Here is a 13,629-nt window from a genome sequence, read left to right on the forward strand (position 1 = left end):
CATTTTTTGTTTTGTTTTTGTTTTGTTCTGTCTTTTTTTTTTTTAAGAGAGGGAGAAAGAAGGTGGGGGCAGAGGGAGAGGGAGAGACAGACTCTGCAACCAGCTTAGAGCCTGATGCGGGGCTCCATCTCACAACCTGCGATCACGACCTGAGCCAAAATCAAGAGTCAGAAGCTTAACCGTCTGAGCCACCCAGGTGACCCCAAAGTCACTTTTATTTCTGTATACTGGCATTGACCAATCAGGAGTTGGAATTAAGAAAAATAATGTCATTTACAATAGCATCCAAGAAAGTGAAATTGGAGTACATTTGACAAGAGATATGCAGGATCTGTACACCGTGAACTGTGAACCATTGCTACGGCAGTTGGAGAAGACCTAAATGAATTGAGAAAGATGCCTTGTTATGGGTGAGGAGACTGACCCCAGCTAAGATGTCAGTTCTCCCCACATTGATCTATTTCTAGACTTAACCCAACTCCTACCAAAATCTCAATCGTTTTTATGTAGAAACTCAATTGATTCTAAAATTTGTCTGGAAATGTAGAGAACCTAGAACAGTCAAATAACTTTGAAAAAGAGAAGTGGCTACCTGATTTTAAGATCATTGAAATTAGGAGGTTAAGTTCTTTCTCATATCTCTTTTTCAGTGCAAAACCTTACCTGTGACTCCCTAGGAGTCTTCTCATTGGCCTGAGGTTGAGGATGATCTTGTGGGGAGGATGGGTCCCCAGAGGAAACCCTGGGTGCTGTTCCAGAGAAGAGGAACAGACAGATGTGGGACACACAGAAACCACAGATATCCATCGCAAGGGAGCCATGAGAAGAATTCAGGGCCAGCCGCTCATTTCGTCTGGTAACTCCCAATAAAACAAATGTGGTTGTGGAGGTTGTGCACATGCTAGACAAGCTACACACCTCAGGGCCACAGAACCTGGGAAACAGTGGAGCGAGTATTCAAGACACACTTGAAGAGTACGTAAGGTTGTGAAATGTCTTCCCTTGTGAGGCACAGCAAAAGTCTAAGGGAGCAAAGGTGGAACCTTTGCTTCCTCTCCAGTGATATCACCTTTAAAGCTATCCCCATTGTTCAGTGGAGAGTCTCTCACAGGGAGCACAGTCCAGGGCACTGGCCAGCCAGAGGCTGGCAGCACTGTGTGGCCCTAGGAAGTGGGAAGGGGGCTGTTCCTCCTTCTTTGCTAGTCTAAGCTCCCAGATGGAGGACTGTGGAAAGGGTGGCCTTGGAGAAAGGCCAGGAGCTGTGGGATGCCAGAGAAAGTCTGTGAGGGGGACAGCAGATGGGGGTGGAGGGGGAAAGGGGATTAACGCTCAGTCTTCAGATTATGCTGTGGCTTGGAATGGCCAGCCTTCAGCCTTTAGCTGCAGAAAGGGCTGCTGCCTGAGGAATATTGGAGTGACACGTAACAAGCAAAGTAACTTGCAACTTCTCTGAGAAGTAGTTGCTCTTAGAGCCCACAGACCCAGACTTGGCCCCAGGGGCCCCTTTCCTGCCCCTGCCCCTACCCTAGCTCTCTGTGCCCCCATCACAGAAACTTCCAGGTGGCGATCTCCATGCTACAGGGTCTGGGGAAAGCAGGTAGGAGGGCCTCAAGTGGAGGAAGACATGTTCCCCCCCCTTCACTTCAGGCTCATTTTTGGCTCCCAATCTGACATCTTCCCAGATCACACACAAAGATGTGTTCTTGTCCTTGGGCCACCAGAAAGATATTCCCAGTATGTTAGAATGATAATAAAGTTGCAAAAGTTACTTAACGCCTGTTAGGTACCAGGCACTCTTCAAAGTGCTGTACAAATCGTGGCTCTTTGAACACTTACGACTGCATGTGGGAGTTACTATTATCATTCCCATTTAACAGTTGAGAAAACTGAGGCACAGACATATTAGTAACTTAGCCATGACAGGCCTCTGTGTCTTCCCTGAACTCCTTTCCATTCAGCCCCATCCTTTTTGGAAACAGTTGCTCCAGAACATACCCGGTGCCTTAGGAGAACCAGGTGATACCGAGAAAACAACTCCACTATAAATACATACACTCAATTCTCATTACTTAAGAGAAATCTTGACTTCCTGGCCTTTTTCAAATGACTTTACTATGTTCAGGTTTCTCAACAGGTTCTTATTTTACTACCAGTGGCCCATAATGGTGACTTTTCCTTCCCCATGAGGGAGGACTATTTGTCCCAGGATGACTTGGTTTCTCCTTGGAAGAACCGAAACTGCTAGACCTGTAAAAATGGGATAGTTTGTCTCTAGCTAAAGAATTCGTGGTGGGCAAGGCTGTGTGGGGAGAGTGGGGACAGGAAGAGAGGGCGGCCCCCGACTTTCACTACGGGTCCCTAACACAGAGGATGTCAGCCAAATATTGGAAACCAGGCAGCTATGTCCAGACTTTATCACTCTCCTTTTAACCTTCTATTTTGAAGTGGTTACAGATTCACAGGAATTTGCAAGGCTAGTAGACAGACGTCCTATGGACAGACTATTTACCCGGCTTCCCCTCAAAGGTGACACCTTACACAGCAAGAGAACAGACTGACACTGGTACAGTGGTGTCACACATCGGGCCATTTCATCACACGTGCACATATGTGTGATGGGGGCTGCAGTCAGGATCCAGAACTCCTTCCTCACAGCAAGACTCCCTCCTCCTCCTCCTCATTCCTGTCTTCTGGCCATCACGAATCTGTTCTCCATATCTTTCATTTTGTCATTTTGAAGATGTTACGTAACTAGGAACATCGACTATTTACCTTTAATGTAATTATTTGTATATTAGGAGCTAAACCAGCCTTTTTATTTTGTTGTTCTCTGTTTTTCCCTTTGCTTTCTTCTGTTTTTGCTTTTCTGTCTTACTGTTGGTTACTTGAACATTTGTCAGGATTCCATTTTGATTTTTCTCTAGTGTTTCCAAGCGTATCTCTTTACAGAGATGGTTTAGTTGTTGGTTTAGCTATCATACACTATGCATACATAATTTATAGCAGTCTACACTATTGACATTTTACCAGTTTGAATAAGGTGCTGAAAGCCTCCCTCTTTTTCAGTTCCTATTACTCTCCCTTGTTTATGATATAATTTCCTGGAGTATTTCCTCTCCATGCATTTAGAGCCAATTGAACAATGTTGTAATTTTTGTTTCAACCAAACACAATTTAGAAGATTCAAGAAGTCTATGGTCTTTGTCTTTTTCATGTTCTCCCCATTGTTCTTTTTCCCCTCCCAGATGTTTCTTTCTGTTCAAGAATTTTTTTAAGCTATTTTAGAATATGTCTGCCCACCACAGATTCTCTTTGTTTTCCTTCATTTTAAAATATCTTGATGTCTCTTTACTCATTAAGGATTTCTTCACTGGATACAGGATTCTGGGCCAATAGCTCTTTCAGCACTTGAAAATGTGGTGCCACTTCCTTTTGGCCTCTGTGGTTTCTGATGAGAAATTCACTGTCATTCAAATTGTTTTTCCCCTCAAGGTAAGGTATTATTTCTCTCTTATTGCTTTCAAGAAGTTTTTGGTGGGGTGCTTGGGTGGCTCAGTTAGTTAAGTGTCTGATTCTTGATTTCAGCTCAGGTCATGATCTCAGTGTTGTGAGATCAAGCCCCCATGAAGGGCTCTGAGCTCAGTGGGGAGTCTGCTTGAGACACTCTCTCTCCCTCTGCCCCTCCCCACCTAGTGCTCCTTCTCTCACAAATAAATATTTTTTTAAAACAATTTTTTTTGGTCTTTACTTTTTAGAAGTTTAACTATAATATGACTTGGTGTGGTTTTATCTGGCCTTATCCTCTTTAGGCTTCATTCACCTTTTCAGATCTGTCAGTTTAGGTCTTTTGCTGAATTTTGGAAATTTCCAGCTATATTCCTTCTAATGCCTTTTCCACTCTTCTCCTCTCTTTTGGGGACTCTGGTGACATGAATATTAACTCTTACAAGGCAGTCCCACAGGTCCCTGAGGTTCCCTTTTATTTTTTATTCTTTTTTCTCTTTTGTTTAGACTGGGCACTTTCTATTATTTTATGCTCAAGTTTATTTATCCTTTCATTTGCCATTTCCATTCTGTTGTTGAGCCCATCCATTAAGTATTTAAAATTTTGGTAATCATCTATTTTTCAGTCCTAAAAATTCCAATTAGAGAATTTACATCCTTACATCTTCTTTTTCCTGGTTGAGATCTTCTTTTTGTAAGTGGGTTTGTAATTGTTCATTGGAGCATTTTTAGGATGGTGGTTTGAAATTCCTTGTCACATAATTCTAACATTTGTATTGTCTTGGTGTTGGTGTGTGTTGAATGTCTTTTCTCACTCATAGTGATTTCCTGCTTCTTGGAGTAGTGATTTTTGTTTGTATCCTGAACCTGGATATTGTGTTACATGACTTTGCCCTTTATTTACATCTTCTCTTTTAGTAAGTTTCTACTGATACATGGGTCAAGCCAAGCAGAGCTCTGCCCCACTTCATGGTGCTGAAAATTGTGGATTCCCACCCACTTTCCAGTGATACTGGGGGAAGGGGAGGTGCCACTTCATTACCACTGGGTGAGGGTGGAAGTTCAGTGTCCTCACATGGTCTTCACTGGCTCTAGAGAGAAGGTGGGTGGGACTGAAGTTTCCAGATCCCTACTCAGTCTTCTCCGATGCCACCCTAGTATGCAGGAGGAGGAAGGGCACCTTGTTAGAGTAGGCGAGGTGGACATGGAGGCTCCCTGTCCTGTTTGTGCCAATGGAGTGGCAGTGTGACAACATTTTTTCCTTGGTGTTTTGTTGGGGGTGGAGTGGTTATTGTCTAAAAGTTTTCTGGGCAGCCTGGGTGGCTCAGTGGTTTGGCACCGCCTTCAGCCCAGGGCGTGATCCTGGAGCCCCGGGATCGAGTCCTATGTCGGGCTCCCTGCATGGAGCCTGCTTCTCCCTCTGCCTGTGTCTCTGCCTCTCTCTCTGTGTGTCTCTCATAAATAAATAAATAAATAAATAAATAAATAAATAAATAAATAAACTTCATGGAGAAAGGCCAGGCTTTAGGCTCCAATAAATGAACAAAAATGTGTTGTATTGATGGAAGCACAACATTATTAGCTTTAGCCCTGGAAGGTTTGTTAAAGATTCAGTGACTAGTTTCACTTGCAAATAACAATTAGTTACCAAACACCTAAAAGGCTAAATTTAATAAGAAGTACAGCATTTCTACCAGTGTTTTCTTTTTTTTAAACCTTCATTCCATTACTTATTCAACAAATATTTACTGAACACTTATTTTGTGCCAGTCACTGTTCTGGGTGCTGGAAATACGGCACCAAAGAAAACAAAACTCTGCCTTCATGTCGGCTGACATTCTGCTGGGAAGACATATGATAAATGTAATAAATAAATAAAATATATAGCACATTAGAAGGTCATAAGTGCTCTGGAGAGAAATGAAGTGGGAAAAAGAAGTAGGAAGTGCTTGTAGGTCGGATTGCATTAGTGTGGCCAGGGGAAGCCTCATTGAGAGGATGACATTTGAACAAGAACTTGAAGGAGGGACAAGGTAGATAGGGGGTGAGGCATTTGGACTGCAGGGCAAAGGCCCTCCCCACAGTGCTGACAGCCTTGAGCTGGGAGCATGCCTGACCTGTTCAAAGACTGTCAAGAAGGCAGAGGAAAAGACTCCATGAGGTGGACTCCTAGTCAGGGCAAGTGAACATGGTGAAAATAATGTTTTAAGATTAATCTGGCAGTGGGTCCCAGAGGAGACTCACTACTTTGGTCAGAAGGGAATAATCGTGCACCTGGGAGAAGCAATCAGAATAGGCTGGTGCGAGAGCCTCCTGAGGGAAGCTTCAGTGGAATGGGCAATTACTGGTTATTGGGGAGGACTTTAAAGTACATGTGTGTATGTACCTGTGTTCTGGAGCTTTTGACAGTGAGATGCACCCCCCCCCCCCGCCCAGTTTCCTTCCTGCTAGCCCGGAAGTTATATAGCTCCCAAGAGGTTCCTTCTGGCTTCCCCCTCTTATATTGCTTGCCCCCCACGAATGAGCCTCCCAGTGGAATAGTGGAGTATCTTGAAGTTCATGGCCCATGATTTCCCCCAGTGGTCTGCTCCTGGGTGGGGAGGCATAGGTGGTGTTGACGCAGCCAGACTCTACTGTAGATTCATGAAATTTTTGAATTATAGGGGCTCCTAATTAAGAAATAACAATAAGTTTGCCATCCATTTGCTGGTGGGGTGCACTGTGCCGAGCAAAAGAGGAGCCTGGCCCTTTCACTCTGGGTTATCAGTAATAACCAGAGCTTCTCTTTTAGATACGCTGGCCCAAAGGTAAGGGTGCGTGAGTGGTGGCGGGGGGGTCTCACCAGACACAGCAGGTGTTGGTTCCCCCCAGCTGGTGCTCTGTCTCCCAAATGGTGGATCCAGTCGTTCTTTAGGTATCCTCAGACATTCAGGTCTTTCAGACAATCAGGGACATACCTCGAGTTCCAGGCCAGATGGGACCAACGTTCATTTTTAAAGTGGAAAAACTGATTAAATTAGACACAAAGTGTATCCCATGGGATTCTGGTCTCATGAGTGTCTCTTCACGAACAGCTCTAATAAGCTGAGGAAATGCTTCATTCTCTGTTTCCTGTTACATGACTCACAGTGCATGTTAGCACATTGAAAGCTCTGAGAAGTCCTGTAATAAGGAAACTTTTAGTCTATTTAACTTAGCATTTACTAGTCTTTGCTGACCATAGAATTTGTTTTCCTTTGGATAATTCACCTCAGAGTCAGGCGTTTAGTGTCACCCTCTTCCCTTATCTCTCTCTGTTCACACAGGACGTGGCAGCCCTTTGTACCCTTGTTCCAGGGGCCTGAATCAGTTGGGGACCCCTGACAAATGAGGTCTTCAGTTCAGAACATGGCTGCCACTCAGACAGCCCGGATGTGACAGCGCTACTCTGCCATTTGCCCCCAAACATCCTGACAGCTTATCATTTCTTAGATACTTGGAGGGTTCCATCTGCTGTCTTATCTTAGACCTTCCTCCAGGGTCCTCAGGTATAAAGTGAGGTAAATAGTAACAGTACTAACTTTGCAGGGTTGTGATGAAGTTACCAATACATGTTCATGCATGTCCGGTGCTCAGGACAGTTCCTGACAGCCTGTGAGCTCTATATGCATTTCCAAGTCTTGGCTTGAGGATCTTTCTTTTCTTTTCTTTCTTTCTTTCTTTCTTTCTTTCTTTCTTTCTTTCTTTCTTTCTTTCTTTCTCTTTCTTTCTTTCTTTCATTTTTTTTCTTTTCTGGCCTGAGGACATTTGTTAATGACCTTTTTTGTACTCATTATTGTTAAATTACAATTATTGTATAATGTTAGTTGTCTTACACACACACACACACACACACACACAGAGACATGCACACACACTCCACTCTCTTCTTCTGAATTCACTGATTCCCATTGATCTATGTCTCAGGGCCTGGGGCCCAGTTACAGGCCCCCTGAGGTATTAACTCAAAAGATGAGAGAAAGAGAAAAAAGAGGCTTTCTTTGGGGAAGAGAAATGGGAGGAAGGGGGTGGGGTCTGCAGATATACAGGATCATTGTTCAGTGAGGGTCCTGGACAGTTTTATAGGAACAACACAGAGAAGTGTGGGCCAGCCATTCCCACTGAAGGGAAGAAGAGGCCACTGGGCTCTGCAAAGTCTCTCCAAGAGTAAGGGATGTGTATCACGTGTTAGGAAACACTGTCACACATGCCGGGAGGAAAAAAGATGTAAGGGAATGGGAAGGATTCCCCTCAGAGGTAACGGCCAGCTGAGAAGGCAGCGGCTGCCTTGTCCAGAGGAGGGGAAATGGCCGGTTTGGGGGTGCTCCTTGCCGCCCACCCTTCCACCTCCCTCACAAGAAGCAGAGAGGCCCGCTTTCCCCCGACAAGTGGGCACTAGAGATCTGGGAATGGCAAAGTGTGTGTTTTGCCTGTCACCAGTGAAGGAACGTTTCTGAGGAAGGGGGCAGGCTCTGGAGAGCCCAGCCTTTCCTCCCAGACCAACTTTTCTGAAGTGACGAGGATAGAAGGGATGCCAAGGAGACTGCATTGACATTTCCAAACCGCAACAGTGTGTCCCTGACTGTCAGAGGGCAAGACCCGGGCAGGCCCAGGGGCCACTTTGGGAACCGGGCTGTGGAGTAATGCAGTGTTGAACGCATGTGCTCAGGAAGGCGTGTCACCTTACACTTTAGTGACAAAGAAAAACACTCTTCAAAAAATATACGCCTCCTTGTGCATCTTCGGTAGCTAACGGATTGAAGGTGACAAGGGAACACAAACCTCAATGGCTTGCCTGTCTCCCGGGCAGGAAGGAAGCTTCTGTCAGCGTCGCTCTGCCCTGAAAGGTCTTTCTTCGCGGTCTCCCCTGCCCTGGGATGACTAAAGTAGCATCGGAACCTCCAAAGTGAGGCCCAGTCCCATCGGTACCTGGCCACCTGGGCCTGCAAGTCTGGCAGACCCTCATCACCCTGCCACCAAACAGAATGCAAGGTTGGGTCCCCAGTGACCGCTCACACACAGGAAAGGGACAGGTCCAATTTATATTGTGTCACTGTCTCCATGCCCAGACTGGGAGGGACAGTGCTCAGTGGAGGCATGGGCAGGGTGCCAGTAGGCTCGGGAAATGATACACTGCCTGCCAGCTAGCCCCCCTCCCCCCTCAGTGTTTTCCCGAGGATGCCCGAGTAGGCCTCACAACCCAAACATGGTCCACTTCTCCCTGGAGGTGGCTGTGTCCTTCTGACCCGCACCCAGGTCTCTACCTGCACAGCAGGGCTGAGGATGAGCTCTCAGCCGGCCTCTAGATTTACTGTTGCACCAGGAGGGCTTGGAAAGCCTTCAAACAGGACCCCTGCCCCGATGGGCACCTCAGGTAGCCAGGTCCCCTGGAGCCCAGCCTCCGAGCTGCACGGCCACTCCTAGCAGAGCTGACTGCTTGGCGTGCTCTGCCCCGATTTGTGTGTCATGTGGTTTTGTTTGAAAGACTTGTCCTCTGCTGCTGCTGCTGCCATGGGCCTGCTGGCCCCTGGCCGCCTGGTGAGCAGCTCCCGGCTGGAGGAGGGGGGAATCTGCAGGCCTCGCCCCTCCCCCAGCCGGGCCTGTGGCTCTGCTCTGCCAGGCCCTGTTCGCCATGGCTGCCTCTCAATTCAGGGTGTGTCTCTTCCATTTGTTCTGGAAAAAGTCCCCAGGGACAACCTGGACCTGCCTGGGAAGCCAAAGCGCAGGCTTCCAAGAATGCTGGGGCCGGTCTCAAAGCTCAGCTCCTCACAGCTCCAGTCCAGGGAGGCTTATGGAGGCGGTTCTTTGTGTCCAGTGGAAGATACCAAAGGCCTGCGTGAGGAGGGGGCCACCCGGCCGGGACAAACCATTTCATCTCATCTTTCCTGAAGGCTGAGACAAGGCAGGACAAAGCCCACGTTTTCCCTTCCCCTGGTAGCCATGTAGAGGCAGGCGTCAGTGAGGTGGGGCTGAGGCCTGATTCAGTGAGCTCAAGAGCTGTTATCTGTGGGCAGATGGCTTCTCCTTGCTCGCCTAGGACTAATTGTCGGAGGCAGGCCCTGGGCCTCCTGCCACAGGCCCCAGCCCAGGGAGATCCCCAGGCTCCTGGACCTCCACCTGCTCTGGGACCAAAGCTGCCGTGGGGATCACTCCTTATAAATAGCACTCACCTAATCCAAGTGCTGAATTAAATGAGACTTAAAATAGTCACACAGTCAATACCTGGTTTACTGCTCCTGGTAACCAACTTTGAAGTGCTGGTTTTCTGTGGCAGCTCCCCACTTTCCAAAGCTCTATCCTTGAATTGAACCCAAGGCTGATTTTCTTCTGTGCTGCATGTGGTCTTTGTGTTGACAGCCAAGTCTGCAGAGGACAGTTTGACCAACATCATTACCCGGTGTGATCCTGAGCTTGCTCTGGCTCCCTCCACTGACTGGCCCAGCAGCATGAGAACTCATTTCTCTTCACGTCTACCCCGCAACCCCCGCTTCCATCCACTTTTTCCTCTGTCTCTTGGCGCTCACAAGAATGACCTGCTCTATGCCCTGGCCCCATCCACCACACCCTCAGGTTCTGCGTTCAGCTCAGCTTGCCCCAGCCTCAGGCTACTGCTGCAAATACTCTCCTCACCTGCTGGGGTCACAGCACCAGGTCCCTCAGCCACTGCTGCACAGCAGGGCCCAGTGGGTAAGCAGATAGGTTTGGGTTTTCAACGAACATTAAGTATTAGCTAAGTGTCATGCAGCGCGTTACACGTGGGGGTTACAAGAGGAATGGCCATGGTTCCTGCTCCTGAGGTATCAGAGGCTTTGAACAGAAGGGGCGGCAGTGGTCCTGTGTTGTTTATTCTCTCCTTCATTTACTCAAGCTTTACTGGGGGCTTGTAGGTGCCAAAGACAAGGACACTCCATATCCGAACTGAATGACACCTAGTCCCCACTACACAGGAGCTTGCAGCCCAAGTACAACATTAGATAAACCGCTGTGTTCAGGGTGGGAGGCCACAGATGATTGCAGAGATATGCAGAGTAAATGGTGGGGGCCCCCTGGGAAGGTTGTCTACAGCAGAAAGCTGCAGTCCAGTTCTCTGGTGATGATCCTGGAGCTGAGTTTTCAAGGGCGGTGTGGTAGATTCATGGCGGTCCCGGTCTTTGCCACTCCTCACCCTGAGAAGTAGGCTCTGACTCTTCTGCCCTTGAGTATGGGATGGGCTAACTTGCTTGACCCATAGGATGTAGTACAAGTGATGTTCTGGAATTCCCATGTCACCCCTCCTGACATGGGGGTGCTCTTATTGACAGTCCCACCTGGGTCCAACTTTCCAGCCATCTCCCCTAAGGCAACAGACATGGGGATGAAGCTCTCCTGGATGCTCCAGACCAGCCCATCTGCTAGCTGAGTAACACTGAGTGACCTCTGTTGATACCACGAGGGACAGAAGAATCACTCAGCTGAGCCCTGCCCAAATTCCTATTTTACAAAATATTAAATACTAGAAGGTAAGGCCTACAGAAGGGTGGGCAGACATATCTCCAGGATCATATTCAGGTTAATGGGGACAGGGAGAGTATGCAGGTTGTCATCCTGGTCACAGAACTTAGCATAGCTTGCTGCTGGGTGTCTCAGGCATATGCTCCTTTCTCTTCATCAAGATAAATGATCACCCCCCACACACACTCCCTAGACGACCACCCCCTACTCTACAATTAGGCATCCTGGCATTCGCAGATTCATTTTCTTTTTTTAAAAAGATTTAATTTATTTATTCATGAGAGACACACACACAGAGAAGAGAGAGAGAGAGAGAGAGAGAGAGAGAGAGAGAGAGAGAACGAGAGAGGCAGAGACATAGGCAGAGGGAGAAGCAGACTCCATGCAGGGAGCCTGACGTGGGACTCGATCCTGGGATCCCAGGATCATGCCCTGAGCTGAAGGCAGAGGCTCAACCGCTGAGCCACCCAGGCATCCCCAGATTCATTTTTTGACTCCTTTGAAATACAATAATTTGATGTATATTCATCATACTAGCAACACTGATTTCACCACTTCTCAGGCACTGGATTTAACACTTATGGGAATTATCTAATTAATCCTCATGCTGTCCCCCTCATGAAGCAGTTAGTACAGCCAGCTTTGCTATAATACTAGTTTGAAAAATGAAAATTTGTTTCACCGTAATTGATGTATGAGGAGAACAATGTGATCATATTGTGAATTTTGTCTTCAATTTTGTCCACAGGCACAGACAAAACTGGGATGCAAAAGACTGCCACCAGCTGCACGTCCAGCTCCAGCACATCCTGGTGCCCCTATACAGGAGCCATACCCACCACATCCTGCCAGTACTTTCCCCCCAGTGTCAGACAGCCCTTCCCCCTCTACTGTGAGGGGAACTCATACACCAACATCTACCTCTGCAAGCAAACTCCAGGTCTTCCGCAAAGTAGAGCACCAGACTTATTTGTAGTAGTTACATATTTCTTAACCACTGAACATGTGTGCAATGATGCTACAGTTTCTACCTTATTCTATGTGTCACTGATTAAATTTTGGGGTGTTGTACCCCAACCCCACTGCCTCAAGTTTTCTATCTTGCGATTTTGCAGAGCAGTGATTTTTAGGAACGCCTGTGTCATGTTGTGGCAGAACCGAGTGCACAGTTCTCTCTGCCTTAAAGATGGAGAAAGGGAGATTTGCCGCTAAGGGTAGTACCCAGAAGTCAGAGGCCTGGGTTGAGAAACTGGCCCTGCTCACTCCCCTGTCTCCTGGATCAGGGGCTTGAAGCCCTGCGTTCAGCCGCCTTTCTGTGCTCTTCTAGGTGAGTGGAGAGGAAAGGCCACTGGGGGAGGTCAAGGCTTTGAAGCTCTCCGGTGCCCTAATTCAGTTTGCAGCTCACAGTTTGTCAGCAGGCCTTTCCTCTCCAGCCCCCCTGCTCCCCAGGCTTGCTTCTGACTCTGCAGCGTGTGGTGCGGGGCTGGCACCTGTCCCTCCGGGCCTCAGAAATGCTTCTGGAGCCTGCCACCCTGAAGAGATGGCCTGGCTGCGGGGAGCAGAGGGGCCAGCCTCCTGGGGCAGGCATGGCCAAGGCCGGGAAGGCTCAGTGGCAGCCTGCACAAACACAGACCTGTAGTGAAGCAAACTGCTGCCTCAGAACTCCAGGTGCGATGGGAAGTCTGCCCCCATACCTGATGGGGAGTCAGTGGGGACAGTGGCCTGCAGCCTGTTGAGACCCTGGGAGCTTCTAGAAGTGAAAGCAAGCTCCTTGCCCCTCCCATTTATCCTCGAGCCTGTGTAGCTGCTTTTCTTTGCTCTTTTTTGCCTGTGTTATCTGTTATCCGAAGCCCACCTAGGATTCAGAGCTGATCCCACACTTCCTTGGTCTCCAGGGAAACTCTCCACCCCAACACACTGCAAGCTGCAAGATTCTGTGTCTTTAGAACTCAGTGTCCTGTGGTTTCATGCTCCTTTGGTAATTAATCACATCTGCTCCGTGATGAGGCTTAAGTCATCATCTGGTGCTATTAACTCCTCAGATACAGGCAGGTCCCCCCTAAGACGAATTGTGTTCTCAGGTCAAGGGTAAGTGCTGCTGGAATCAGAGCACATGTTCCCATAGAAGCTGTGTTGCAATGGAGGGTGGGCCCCTACGTCATCACATAAAAGCCTATGTAACCCATAGTGTGGCTGAACCAGAAGTTGGTGTGCTGAGGTGTGGGGAGGCTGTCCAGCAGGAAAGGGAAAGCAGAAAAGAGTTGATTCCTCCTGAGCATAAGACCAGTTGCCAGGAAAACACACAAACAGTCAAAATAAACAAAAAAATCCAAAACAAACAAACAAAAAACAACATTGAAAGGATTGGATGACTCTATCTCTCCTTCTGGAACCTTCTCCCACCTGCTGTTCTTTCTCCCCTTACCTGTCATCCTCCCTTGTGCCTCATGCCTGCCCTTAGAGCACCTAGTGAGATGTTCCTGTCTCCAGAATTCCTAGAACTGTCTTTCCCAAGGCTCCCCAAGCCCATGAACATTCTTATTTTGCCTAAAGGGTTTATCCAAGAAAAACACTGAGACTAATAAATGCACTGCTACAAGGAGGATGGAAGAGAGG

Source organism: Nyctereutes procyonoides, unplaced genomic scaffold, assembly GCF_905146905.1.
Source record: "Nyctereutes procyonoides isolate TBG_1078 unplaced genomic scaffold, NYPRO_anot_genome, whole genome shotgun sequence".
Classification (NCBI taxonomy): Eukaryota; Metazoa; Chordata; class Mammalia; order Carnivora; family Canidae; genus Nyctereutes; species Nyctereutes procyonoides.